Here is a 13,897-nt window from a genome sequence, read left to right as displayed (position 1 = left end):
CCTTACTTATATTAAAAGTAATAATTACTCGGTATATAATTACTACTATTCCAAGAATAAGAAATATAATCCTATAAGTTATAAATTTCTTCTTTTATTCCTTATTCTAATATTATCCAAGGTTCCTTAAGTATATATAGTATAGTTAAACCGCCTTTTTTAAGCTATTAATATATATAAGTATCTTCCCTATCCTTTACCCAAAAGAGAAAAGGCTATTACTATCTTTTTTCTATACTAAATTATATATACTTCTTATATTAAAGCTATTATTTGAGGCTAATGAATTCCTCTAATAATCCAAGGAATAGATTAAGTAATTTTTACTAGCTTAGTATAAATATAAAATACTCTTAATAATATAGTTAATATTCTTTAGTATTAAGTAAGCTTATTTCTTCCTTATTTCTTGCTAATAGCTAATAGCTTTATAGGCTAATTTACTACCTATTTCTCAAGAGAATTCTAATAAGGATAATAATAAGGATAATATAAAATAATTATAAGAATAGGGTATTTATAGAATATAGAAATTAGAGTTTTTAATAATTTTTATATGATTTTTCCAAGAATAAATATATAGTTTTTTAATAGTTTCCTAATAAAAGCATTTATCTTTTATATCTCCGTTTGGCTAATAGTATTATAATATTACTCTTTTTCAAATATTCTTATAATTCTTGAGCTATATTTTCTAGATTATTTAGTAGTTCCTATATATTATTTACTAGTAAGTAGCCCTTTTAATAAATAAGATACTCTCTTTCTTTTCTATTCTTCCTATAGGCTATAATAAATTCTATCTCGAATTCCTCTTTACTTTTAATCTTAACCGGCTCTAGTTCTACTATAGTACTAGCTTATAAGTACTATAGTTCCAAGAGAAAAATATAGAAAATATTATAGATCTAATATAATAATAGTAATTCCAAATAATATATCTATTTATATATTCTTATAACTTCCAGAACTTTAAAGAAGCCGAGATATCTGTCTACTAGCTTTATACTAGATTATAGCTATTAAATATTCTTTATATAAAGTATAACTTTATTATATATCTTGAACTTCTTATTAATATATTTCTTATTATAGTACTTTTTCTATATATCTATTACTTCTTACTATTATTTCTCTAGTATTTCCTGTTTTACTTGAATTCTTTATACTCTTTCTTATACTACTAATACTTCTCTTTCTAGAATATTATTCTTAATATATAGTTTAATACTAGAATAGAATCTATATAAGATATAGAATAGGAATATTCCTATTATTAAATATATAGAGTTATTATATATAAATTCTATAAAAACAAGCTTTACTATTTAGTTATCCTACTAGTAGCTAGTATAGTACCTCAAGTATTATTCTAGAGTTTGATTTAGATTCTCTGTTTATCTATTAGTTTATAGGTAGAATACTATACTTAGCTATTATTAAACCTTTAAATAGAAATATAGACTTGACTAGAACTTATTTATAAAGACAGATTCTCTATTAGAGATTATATCTATAGGTATACTAAAGTCTTTAATAATATAATATATAAATAGCTTTACTAGCTCAGGAGCCAAGACCTCCTTAGTAATTAGAATATATTATATTATTTTTATATACTTATTAATAATAATAAGTATAGAATTATATACTTTACTATAAAACCTAAAAGGGGACAGTCCTATAATAAAGTTTATAGTAATTTCTTACTATAGCTTAGAAAAGAGGGAAAATGAACTAAGTATATTATATAGCAGATATTTCTTTACCTTAGTCTATTAATATATAGGACAAGTTCTAATATAATCTTTTATATCCTTTCTTATACTTTACTAGAAGTACTTTCTCTAGAAGATCTCTAGTATCTTACTAGTACCAAAATACCCATTTATAGGATTATTATAGTTAGCTTATAGTAATTCTTCTTTAAGAACCGGCTTATTTAGTATATAGATAGTATCCTAATATCTTAATAACCCAGATATATTAAGTTCCCAAGTCTTAATAGCTCTAATAGAGGTCCCTTTTAAGAACTATTTATACTACCGGTATTATACTAATGAATTAAGCCTTTGGTACTATAATAGTAGTTTAAGTAATATTTCTCTGCTTTCCTTATATACTATTTCGGATCTAGCTACCTATATAGCTAGAATCCGTAATATATACTATTTATAACTAGTTATACTAGTAATAGGCTTAAGTAATAGTATCTCTAGTACTATTTTATTACTAAAATAGATTTCCTCTTTGGAATTCCTTAGTATCTCGCTAATTAAAGAGTATTTATCTCCTTTCTTCTAGGCCTTATATTACGGCATTATAAGAATAGTATAGTATCCTATTACTACTACTTATAGGGTTCTCTATTCTATATTCTATAGCTTATTATAAAGTATAGGTAATAAAGTATCTTTATCTATATCTACTATAAAGTCTGGCCTCCTTAATAGCCTATTAATAGGATTATTATATCCCGGCTAATACTCTAAGACAAAGTCAAAGATAGCTAGCTTCTCTACTTATCTTATCTATTAACTATTTAGTTTTCTCTTAGTTATGAAATATTTTAAGTTATTATAATCTATCTTAATAATAATAGTATACCGGATATATACTAGGTAATACCGCTAAGTACGGAATACTAGAATAATAGCCAAGAGTTTAGAGTTATATATTTTATACTTATTCTTAATTATAGTTATCTTTTTTAAATAGAAAGTAATAGAGTATTACCTAGCTTCTGTTCCCTTACTAAAGAGCTAGGAAATCATACCTATAACTGCGAATTCTGAAGTATTCGTTTCTATATAAATCTTTAAAGCTAGGTTAAAATAATAAAGAATTAGTACTATTATAAATATAATTTATAGTTTCCTAAAAGCCTTATCTGCCTTATCCGTCTAGTTAAACTAATATAGTAGTTTTCTGCTAGTTTTTAGTAAATTAGTTAATTCTTTTATTACCCTGGAATATTTATAGATAAACCTCCGGTAAAAGTTAGTAAAATCCAGAAATACTTAGACTTCTCGGATATTATTCTTTAGGACCAGCTATTTCCTAATAGCTATAACCCGGCTAGCCTCTATTTCTATACTATCTAGGCTAATTATAAATTCCAGGAACTCTATTCTCTCTATATTAAACTCGTATTTTACTAAGTTTATAAAAAGCTAGTATTACTATAATTACTCGAATATATATTAGACTATTATTATATACTATTCTAGGTTCTCTAAATAAATTAAAATATTATCCAGATAGACTATATAAATAATATTTATAAGGCCTACTAGTATATAGTTAATATATACCTGGAATGTTACCGGAATATTAGATAGTCTAAAGAGTATAATATAGTATTTAAAATATCTATAATATATTCGGAATACTATTTTTTACTTATTACCCTCCCGTATTCGTAACTAATAATAAATATCCTTTAAATCTAGCTTTATATATATCTTTACTTTATAAAGCCTATCTATTATTTTACTAATAAATAGTAATAGTATTTGGTTCTTAATAGTAATCCTATTTAGACCCTAGTAATTAATATATAGATATAGGCCGCCTTCTTTCTTTGAAATAAATATAATTAGGGTACTAGCTAGGCTAGTAGAATAACGGATCTACTTCTTCTCTAAGCTAGTATTAAGATATTCCCAAAGAACTTTAAGCTTCCTTTCTAATAAAGTATATATAGGACTATATAGTAATTAGGATTCTGGTTCCAGATCTATATAATACTCTATTATATAGTAATTAAGTAATATATCTATAGCCTTTATAAAGAATATTCGGAAAAGGTCCTAATACTTCCTAAGAAATATAACTATCCCGTTTATAGTAATAGTAGTAATCTTTTGGCCGTCTATTATAAAATAGGTAATTAATAGAAAAACATATACCTTATACTTTATTACTTTAGTAAACTTCCTGGTATTTAGAACTTTAATCTTCTATAATTAAATCTAGTATTTCTATATTGCCTCCCTAAAGGAAATTAGGAGGTTAACCTAGTAAAGCTATAGGAATTCAAGTATTATATTAATATAATTTAGATTAAAATCATATAATATAAAATATATATTAGTTTCCCTTTAGTTCCCTAGTATATCCTTAATAATAATCCTAAGAATATAATCTCTATATAAATAAATCCTTTTTCCCTTTAATAAGAATAAGAGAATTGCCCTTAATATTAACGGAATACCTATATCCAAAGCTAATCTCTTTTTTATATAATTAGCCTTTATACCCGAGTTAACTAATACTCTAATTCTTTACTTACTTTTCCTTGTCTTAATAGTAACCTTAATTACTATTCTCGTTTTAGGGGCCTTGCTTTTTATAGTATAAATAAATATAACTACTATAGGGTATATCCGTTTCCCGGCTTCTTTAGTTCTAGGTATTTATATATCTTATAGCCAGATTTATTATAGTTATAACAAGTCAGTTTTCCTTAATTTAGGCAGGTAGTAATATAGTAATCCTCTTTCTAGTAGGTAAAGCAAGTTATATCCGGTCTTATAGATCCTAATACGGATACTATATTAGACCCCGTTACTATACTTTTACTACCCCGGTTATATAAACCTTGTAATAGGAATATACTTCTTTTCTGTTTCTTTTTATTATTCCCTCTTTTCTTTTTCTAATTTCCTTTCTTTTATTAACCTATTAGCTTATTATTATATTTCTATTAAACAGACTAGTTTAAGTTATTCTCGATCTTTATAGCTATAGAAATAAGCTTCTCTCTTTCTCGTAAAGTATTCCCTTAGTAATTAATCTTATCCCGAATCTCTTACCTTAAGCTATTAAATAAGTTATTCCGCTCTTATAATAAACCCGTATATCCCAAGTTATCTAATAGGCTATCTAAATAGAATATAAAGCTTTAGATACTCTAACCTGGCCGCTATTTTATATCCTTAAACTTGGTAAGAGTATTATTACTATGGTTCTCCGGATCTAAAATAAAATCCTTTATAAACTTAATAAAGATCTCTCAATCCGTAGTATTAATACTTACTAATTGCTCCCTATACTTCCAGATATTCCTGGCTATATCCTTAAAATAGGAAATATAATATATAACCTTTACTATATCTATAGCCTAGATAATCCCGCTATCTTTATACTATTTTAGCTCCGCCTAGTAGAAGAAATCCTGGGCTTCCTTAATACTCTTTTCTTTATAGGTTAGTAATTCTCGGGTTTTTGGAGCTCTATAAACCAAATATACTACTGGTAGTATAACAGGTTCTATAATAGGTATTCGAATATCCTTAAGATAGTAAATCTGAGCTTCCAGATCCTCTAGATCCTCCCTCTATTATATCTCTGCTTCTAACTCAGTAATATAATAATAAGCCGCTGCTAGCTTTTCTATTATTATTATCCTGCTAGCTAGTTCTGGGGATATCTAAGTTCTACTTCCTTTTCCTGATTAGGTAGTAGCTAGAGTAGCTAACTGGGCGCTTCCCTGGGTACCCGACTGGATTACTCTAGTAATAGTAGAGGTACTTCTTCTAGTTAATACTCTAGCTATTAGTGGTTTTATCTATTAACGGCTTAACTACCTTATAATAAACTACTCCCCGAAGGTTAGATTAATTAGAATATAAGATATATAATAGCAGGGTAATATATAAGTAGTTAAGGTAAGTAAGCTATAGAGTAATGCTTATAAGTATAACTAATTCCAAGAATTAATTCTAATAAGAGACTAATTAATACCCCTTCCAAAGCTAGGAGTATCTCCCTATATATTCCCTAGTACTTAGCCAGGTATATAAAGCCTTTTACTTAATTAGGAAATCCTATATAATCTATATAATTCCGATTGCAAGCTATACCCAAAATAGGAAACTAGATCTATAATATCTAATACCTGTTTATATACTATTATATATGTCTATTATAGCTAGTACCTTTATTACAAGTTCCTATAGTACTTTATATAGGTTATTAAGACCCGGATATAGAAGTACTATAAGCGAGGATATAGTATTAGCCATATTTATTACTATAGCCCAGTTTCGGGCAAGCAGTTCTACTTATGGCTCTTACTAACGGTTATATATGATCCGTAGTTCTTTAATAAACTTTACTTAGTTAAGGGTATCCGTTATCCTATATATTATACTACCTGTATTACCTGCGGCTTAGTAGAGAATAATCAGAAGTAGTTCTAGTACTTTAATAAGGCTATTTTATTAATAACTAGCTATGGTTTATAGATACTCTTTCTTATAGGTATCCGCTAATAGCTAATTACGGATATACAAGTAATCTGGAACTAGTATAAGAAGTATTTCTGTAATAACTTGGCCTGTAAGCTAGCCTATAACCCATTAATTAATTTCCTACTATCCTTGGTTAATCCTTATTATAATTACGGCCTCTTTTTACTTGGTCTTGGCCTTACGGATCTCTAGCGGATACTTACGGATATTACCCTGCCTAAGAATACCTTTAACTAGACTATAAGCTACCATATAACTAATCTATGAATTAATTATATTTATAAGACATTACTAGTAATCGTAATATAAGCCTAGCTAAATATAGACTAGTATTTTTATTTCCAGATAATTATAGTAGTAATTATAGATAATTTGCAAACTGCCCACTTCTACTTATAAGGCCCGGGCGGGACTAGTAAGACGTTTCTTTATAAGACCCTCTACTACTATTACTATAGCTAAGGTAAGATAGTCCTATATATGGTATTAACGGGTATTATGGCTCTCCTTTTCCCGGATAAATATATATCTTACTTCTAGTTCCGGATCTTACTCGAGCTTAATAAGTCATCCGTAAGTATAATTACTAAGACAAGCTGGCTCGGGGCTCTCTTATAATTTACGGACCTAATTATCTGGAACAAGGTACCCATATAGTACAAGTACTACTTTAAGGTAATATACCGGCTAATAGTCGATTTACGGTCGGTTACGGACGATGTTCTCTTTAGAGAGGTACCCGTAATTCTTAAAAGGGACTTTGCCCAGATCTTACTAGTAGTCCTATACGGTTTGCGGGCTAATATAATACGGGCCTGCTTATAGCAAATATAGATCTGGCTATGGCTCTATTAGTTATTATTACGGATTAATATATAGGTCCGTAATAACCCGTCCGAGTAAGATTTTATAGACTAGATTAGTCGTCTGCCATATAACCCGTTCTTAAATAGGCAGATTATACTCCTGCCTTTTATTCCATATATCTAGTTAGTTACGGACCTAATTAATTACGTCTACCCGCAAGAATAACTCTTATAGGCCCTATATAATTACCGGGCCTTTAATAGACAGGTAATTCTATTAACCCTGAATAATATAGTCTATAAGCTTAACTAAATAATTCTGGATATACTTCCTGGCCAGGAACGGATATATTTTATAGTAGATTTGGCTAATATAAATAAGGCGGATCCTAAAATTACAGAATTACCTCTAGAGGTCTTATAAAGTATCTATTTACCGGGTCTATCTCTTTCCAAGCTATAACTCAAGATTAGTATACCCGTAATACTCTTACGGAATCTCTATCTATAGGAAGGGCTTTATAACAGGTGATAGATATTAATATATAGCTTTGGGAGGTTCTCGATTCGGATACAACTACTAGATAGCGACTTTAACGGCTAGTTACGGATAATTCCACGGATTAAACTCCAGTCTACGGATTAGTAACTATCTTTTATACTTTCCTGTAAGTAGTTTCTACTTGCTTTATCCTTTATAATAACTATTAATAAGTTATAAGGCCAGTTATTTGAGGCAGTAGGAATGGATTTATAGTTGCCGGTCTTTTCTTATAGCCAGTTCTATATAGCGGCCTTACGGGTAACCTTATAGGCAGGGCTTTATATTCTTTTACTCCCTAATATAGATTATATAAGTAATATAATATACCCAGAAATATTATAAGGTCTTATTTAGCTTTTGACTTACTTACGGGCTATTTTCCTTCTTATACTATTCGTAAAGAGTCTATAAAAAGTCTGTACCTGATTTATATACTTAGCTAAAAGTCTTTATTATATTCCAAACCTACTCGGGACGAGTTTAGGGCAAAATTATTACTAGTCCCGGAGCTTATATAGGGCCGCTAGTAATAATTTTAGTAAAGCGGCCCTAAACTCGTATTTAGTAGCTTAAAACAAATCTAGTTTATTCTATATTAAAGAAAGGAACTACTTATTAACTTTATAAAAGCATTTAGTAGCCTATAAAAAAGATACTAGCTTTTACTAATTAATAAGTAATTAGCTATTTAATTATCTATTTATTTAATTTCTATTATTCTTTAAAACTAACTTCTTTTAGTCCTAAGATTACTTTTTTGGAAATTATCTTTTCTATTTATATAATACTTATATTTATAAGACTCTTTTTCTAAAATATATATTTTATATATACTTTTAAAGCTTTTTAATTATTACTTTGATTTTACTATTAAATTAAGTTCTTTAAGCTTTAGACTCTCCCGGAATTATAATATTTTATTTCCTAAATTTCTTATTATAGACGAAATATTTAAGAATAAAATATTTACTTTAATATCTTTAATATTTCTAGATATCTAGTATTTTAATAACTAAATATCTAGTATCTAAACCAGATATCTAATATCTTAATAACTAGATATCTAGTATCTAAATCAGATATCTAATATCTTAATAACTAGATATCTAGTATCTAAATCAGATATCTAATATCTTAATAACTAGATATCTAGTATCTTAACTAAGTATCTAAACTAGGTATTTAATATCTAAACTAGATATCTAGTATCTAAACCAGGTATCTAAATATCTTTATTACTAAATTCTTTCTATAAATCTATTATAAACTATTTTCTTTTTGAATCTTTTCTGCTATAAATTATATATATATACTAGAGAGAACCTAAACTTAGTTTAGTATAAATACTAATAAAGAAAAGAAGCTAATTAAGAAATAGGAAAATAGTATTAATTTAATAATTATAATAAAGGCTAAATTTTAGAAATATATAATTACTAAGATATATTAGTATATCTTATATAAGAAAAGTAATAATAATTTATAAGATCTATTCTAGAATAACTTTAAAAACTTTAATACTATAATATATAGTTTAATAAACTATATACTTATATAGAATCTTTAAGCCTAACTTTAGTATAATAGTATCTATATTAAATAGAACTATAGAAACCTTACTATTATATAATTCTTTATTAATCTTATTTAAAAGAAAATAAAAAATATAAAAAATAAAACTAATATTATTAATAATAGTTTAATTAGAATAGATTTTCTTTAGAAACCTATTATATTAGTTTATTTTATTCTAAATAAAACTAGATATAAAAGAACTAGATAATTTTAATTAAGAAATTAAACTATTTATTTACCTTTTCTAAATTAAGGCTATTTATTACTTTTATTTTTACTATTACTAGTATTATTACTAAACCCGAACTACTATTAATTAATACCTATTATTTCTATTAGAAAGCTTATTAGAAAAATAGTAAAAATATATTTTAAAATATAGAAATATAATAGAACTAATAATAGTTTTAATTATAAACTTATTATTTTCCTTAATATCTACTAATATATAAAGCTTTTAGAAAAGGTACTAGTAAGAGCTTTTTCTACTATATTAAAGAAACTAGTATAAGACTACTTCTATAATAACTAGCTCTCGAGCTATATATAAAAAGGCTTATATAAATATTTATAGCTTCTTTAAAGGCTCCGGTTTCTATTATTAAAATTTAGATAAATAAAATACTATTATCTTAGTAATTATAATAGTAAAGAATTATAAAAAAACAATATTTAAGCTTATCTAAATACTAATTAATAATTTGTATAAATTATAGTATAGCCTTATTTTTATCTTATAAAATACTAAATTCCTATATAATAAAATTTTTATTTTCTATTAAGGCTTACTAGTATACTAATATATAATTTCGGATTCTTCTAATAATCTCGGCTAGCTTATTAATAAGCTCTAATTATCTATTACTACTTATAAAAAATAATAATAAATTAATATCCAGATTCTCTTTACTAATTAATAATACTATTTTCAAAACTCTCTAAACTATTATTTATTCGGAAATTATTAATATAGATCTAGCTATAACTTTAGAACTTATAATAACTATTTTAAGTCTTATAATTATAATAATTATATTCCGAAATCGTATTTTATATATAAGAAACCTAAATACTACTTATAAAAGTATATATTTAAGAAATAAGAAACTAAGAAGGCTTAATTTAAGAATAGAAATATTTACTAATTTAGATCTCGAAATACCTATAACTTTAATAAATGCTTTAGTAATATTTATATATAATATATTATTAAATTTAAAAAAAAAAGAATAATAAAAATAATAAAAACAAACTAGTAAGTAATATTTTTAAAGTCTTACTAGTAGAAATAAATAAAGAAAAAAAATATTACTTTAATTCCTATTTTATTTTTATTAAGAGCTTCTTAACTATTTCTATAGTTTCTACTTCTACTATTCTTATAACTAATATCCTTATAAATAACCTTATTTCTCTTTTTCTTATATACTAGATAATAGGCAAAAACTATATCTTAAAACTTACTAAATAAATAGAAAATACTTAGATATTTATAATTAATAATATATTAAAATATAATACTTACTACTTTTATAGAATTATAATTAATACTAGAACCTCTAGATTCTTAACTACTAGTTCTAACTAATTTCAAGCTTTATAGTAAACTAATAATAGTATTAAACTTAATAAAACTACTAAAAGTCAAGTTAATATCTAGTTTAGTATTAGATCTATATTCTTTATTAGATCTATAATAATAAGAATACTAATTAGATAAGTATAATTCTATATTATACCTATAAAGACTTTATTTCTATTTAGCTTAGCTAATATAAATAAGCTAGAAATTTATTTTAATAATCTTACTAATTATTTTATTACTTTTACTAAATGCTTTATACCTATAATATAATATTTTAAATACTTTTTCTTACTTTAGAATATTATTTTATAAAGCTTTATTTCCGAATTCTTTATTTATAATTCCTGCTTTTTTATAGAAATTAAATTATAGTATTTATATTACTATTTTAGTTATTTATTTATTAGTAAGCTCCGAAATATACTAGAATAAATAGGCTATAATATTAATATAAAAGCCCTTAAGTATCTTATAAAATACTATAAGTAATACTAGAAATTCGAATAATTACCGGAATAATTCAAGTTTGATTTAAGAAATAATCTTAGCTTTAATTACTTTATTATTATTAATATTTTTTATATTTCTAATAAGCTTATACTTTATATTATTAATAAAGGCACTTAATATTAAGCTAGCTAATAGCTTTAAAATATTAGTATATTATATACTTAAAATACCCTAAAGTAATATTAGATTAATACTTATTTAGGCTCTTCTAATTAAATTATAATAAATACCAGAAAGTAGTTTACTAATAAGAAGTTTATTTAACTTGCAAATACTTTAGAAACTAAGATTAAAATTATTCTTATAGAAGCTTATAATTCCCAGATACCCGGTATCTGAGATGCCTTACCAGATACCAGATGCCTCCTAGGTATATGTAATATGGCCGCCTTACTAGGGAAATATGCTTGGAATATACTAGAGATATTTAGAAAGCTAGCCTCTTCGGAACTAGTATACTATAGGGTATATATACTTCCTTGCAGCTTCCTGTATTCTAGTTTTCTCTTCCTTAGCTTTAAATTATCTTTATAAGGGACTTTCTATCTTACTTTCCAAGCCCTAAATATTATACCTGTAATAGTATTTAAAACTCACTTCCTTTAATCCTATAGAGGATTTCAAATAAACTAATTCAGAACTATTAGTAATATAAGTACTACTAAGATAATGGAACCTCAGAAATACAAGTAATTGACTCCAGAATAATAAAAGCGAAAAGCTTTAGAATTCTTAGAAGAATCAGGTATTTATATCTTTATAAATATATACTAGTAGTATATTAGAAATCCTTCCGAAAACCCGAAAATTAAAGAACCTCGAATAAAGGCTACTCTTTAATCAAGTTCTAGAGTAATAGGTACCTACAGGCCAGTAACCTAACTATTACTCTTAAGCCCTATCCTATAACCTTATAGGCCCTATATATATACTAGTAATAAGACTACTAGAGAGAATATAATAGAGAAAAAGTATAATAAGTCAATTTCCTAAGATATTATATAACCAGGAATTATATTAACTTCTACTAAGGCTTCTAGTAAAGCTCCTACTAGTTCAGGTCATCCCGTTAGTAGCCCTTCCCGAACTAAATACCTTATTAATATTCCTAGAGAATTTATAAATAAGTTTATAGAAATAGAATTCTCTGCTTTTATTATAAAGCTTCTAGAAACTAAAGACTATATTACTACTAGAGAGTTATATAAATAGGCCAAGGAACCCAATACCTTATTCTTAGATATTAATATTATTATAAAGAATTACTAGGAAAATATCCAAAAAGCTATTTTATATAAGAATACCTATAGCTATAATAAAGCTATTCTCGAGAATACTAAGCTCTATAATACTAAGCTCGAGGATAATATTAAGTACTATATAGCTATAGTAGATTAGCTTATAGTAGCTCTAATTATTTCTACTTTGCCCGCTCTAGCTACTCCGAACCTCTCTTAAAAGAATTCCGAATTATTTCTTACTTATTCCTATTTAGGATTCCCTATATCTTATACTTTCTTTAAAAATACTAGAATTACTAAGTTCCCAGATCTAATTCTCTTTACTAGAAATTATATTATCTTTAATAACTGGCTAGTTTAGATTAAGAATAAGCTATAAGAAAATACTAATTTATATTTCTTAGAAAATCTCAAAATTATCTATATTTCTAGTAAACTTACTAGTAATACTCTTACCCTAACTAATTCTTATATAAATAAAGATAGTCCGAATTAGTACTATTAGCTCTTAGAGCTCTATTTCTATCTAAAGAAGCTATACTCTAACCCTAATAAGATATAAAATACTTATTATAATTTTAGTAAGCTTTAAATATATTCTAGTTAAGTATTTTAGGAATTCTATATTCTCTTCTTATAACTATCTATAAAAGGCAGTATTAGTCTTTAAGATATTAAATATAAACTAAATAAGAAGCTCTTACTAAAGCTTTAGGAATTAGTATATATATACTATAATAATTCTTCTATTAATACTACTTGCTTTACTTAGTACTATATTACTAATAATTAGTAAATTAAGGCTATATATAAGAAGACTAAGAAATATAAAAAGGTAAGAGCTATCCTAGCCAAGTTTATTTCTAGTATTATATCTTTATATATTCCTAAAAAATATATTTCTAAAAAAGAGCCTAAAGAGCCTATATTAACTACTTTTATTAAATATATATTCCCTTATAAATATAAGTAATATCTTATAAAAACCGAGAATCTCTTAACTATTAAGTACTATAACTATAATAGGTTTGGCTACTATATTAGATACTATCCAGTTCTATATAATAAGGAAACCAAAATAGCTCTTTCTAGAATTAAGCTAGACTTAGTTCCTATTTTACTAGAATATATTATTCTAGTAAAGTATTTAGAGAATTTAAGCTCTAATTCTAGTATAAAACCGGGAAATAAGTATTTCTAAAAAAAGTTTCTATTTTAGAGGCTTATAATATAAATTTAGTAAAAATTAACTTAATTTATTTAATAAAAAGAAATATTTTTATAATATCCTATATTATTAGTATAAATAGATTAGGAATTAAGTCTTTTTCTTTTATTAATACTAGAGCTAATAATTATGCTTTTATTAATATAAAGCT

This window comes from Hyaloscypha bicolor (assembly GCF_002865645.1).
Source record: "Hyaloscypha bicolor E unplaced genomic scaffold K444scaffold_190, whole genome shotgun sequence".
In the NCBI taxonomy this organism is placed as follows: Eukaryota; Fungi; Ascomycota; class Leotiomycetes; order Helotiales; family Hyaloscyphaceae; genus Hyaloscypha; species Hyaloscypha bicolor.
Note: the sequence above shows the minus strand (reverse complement) of the source record.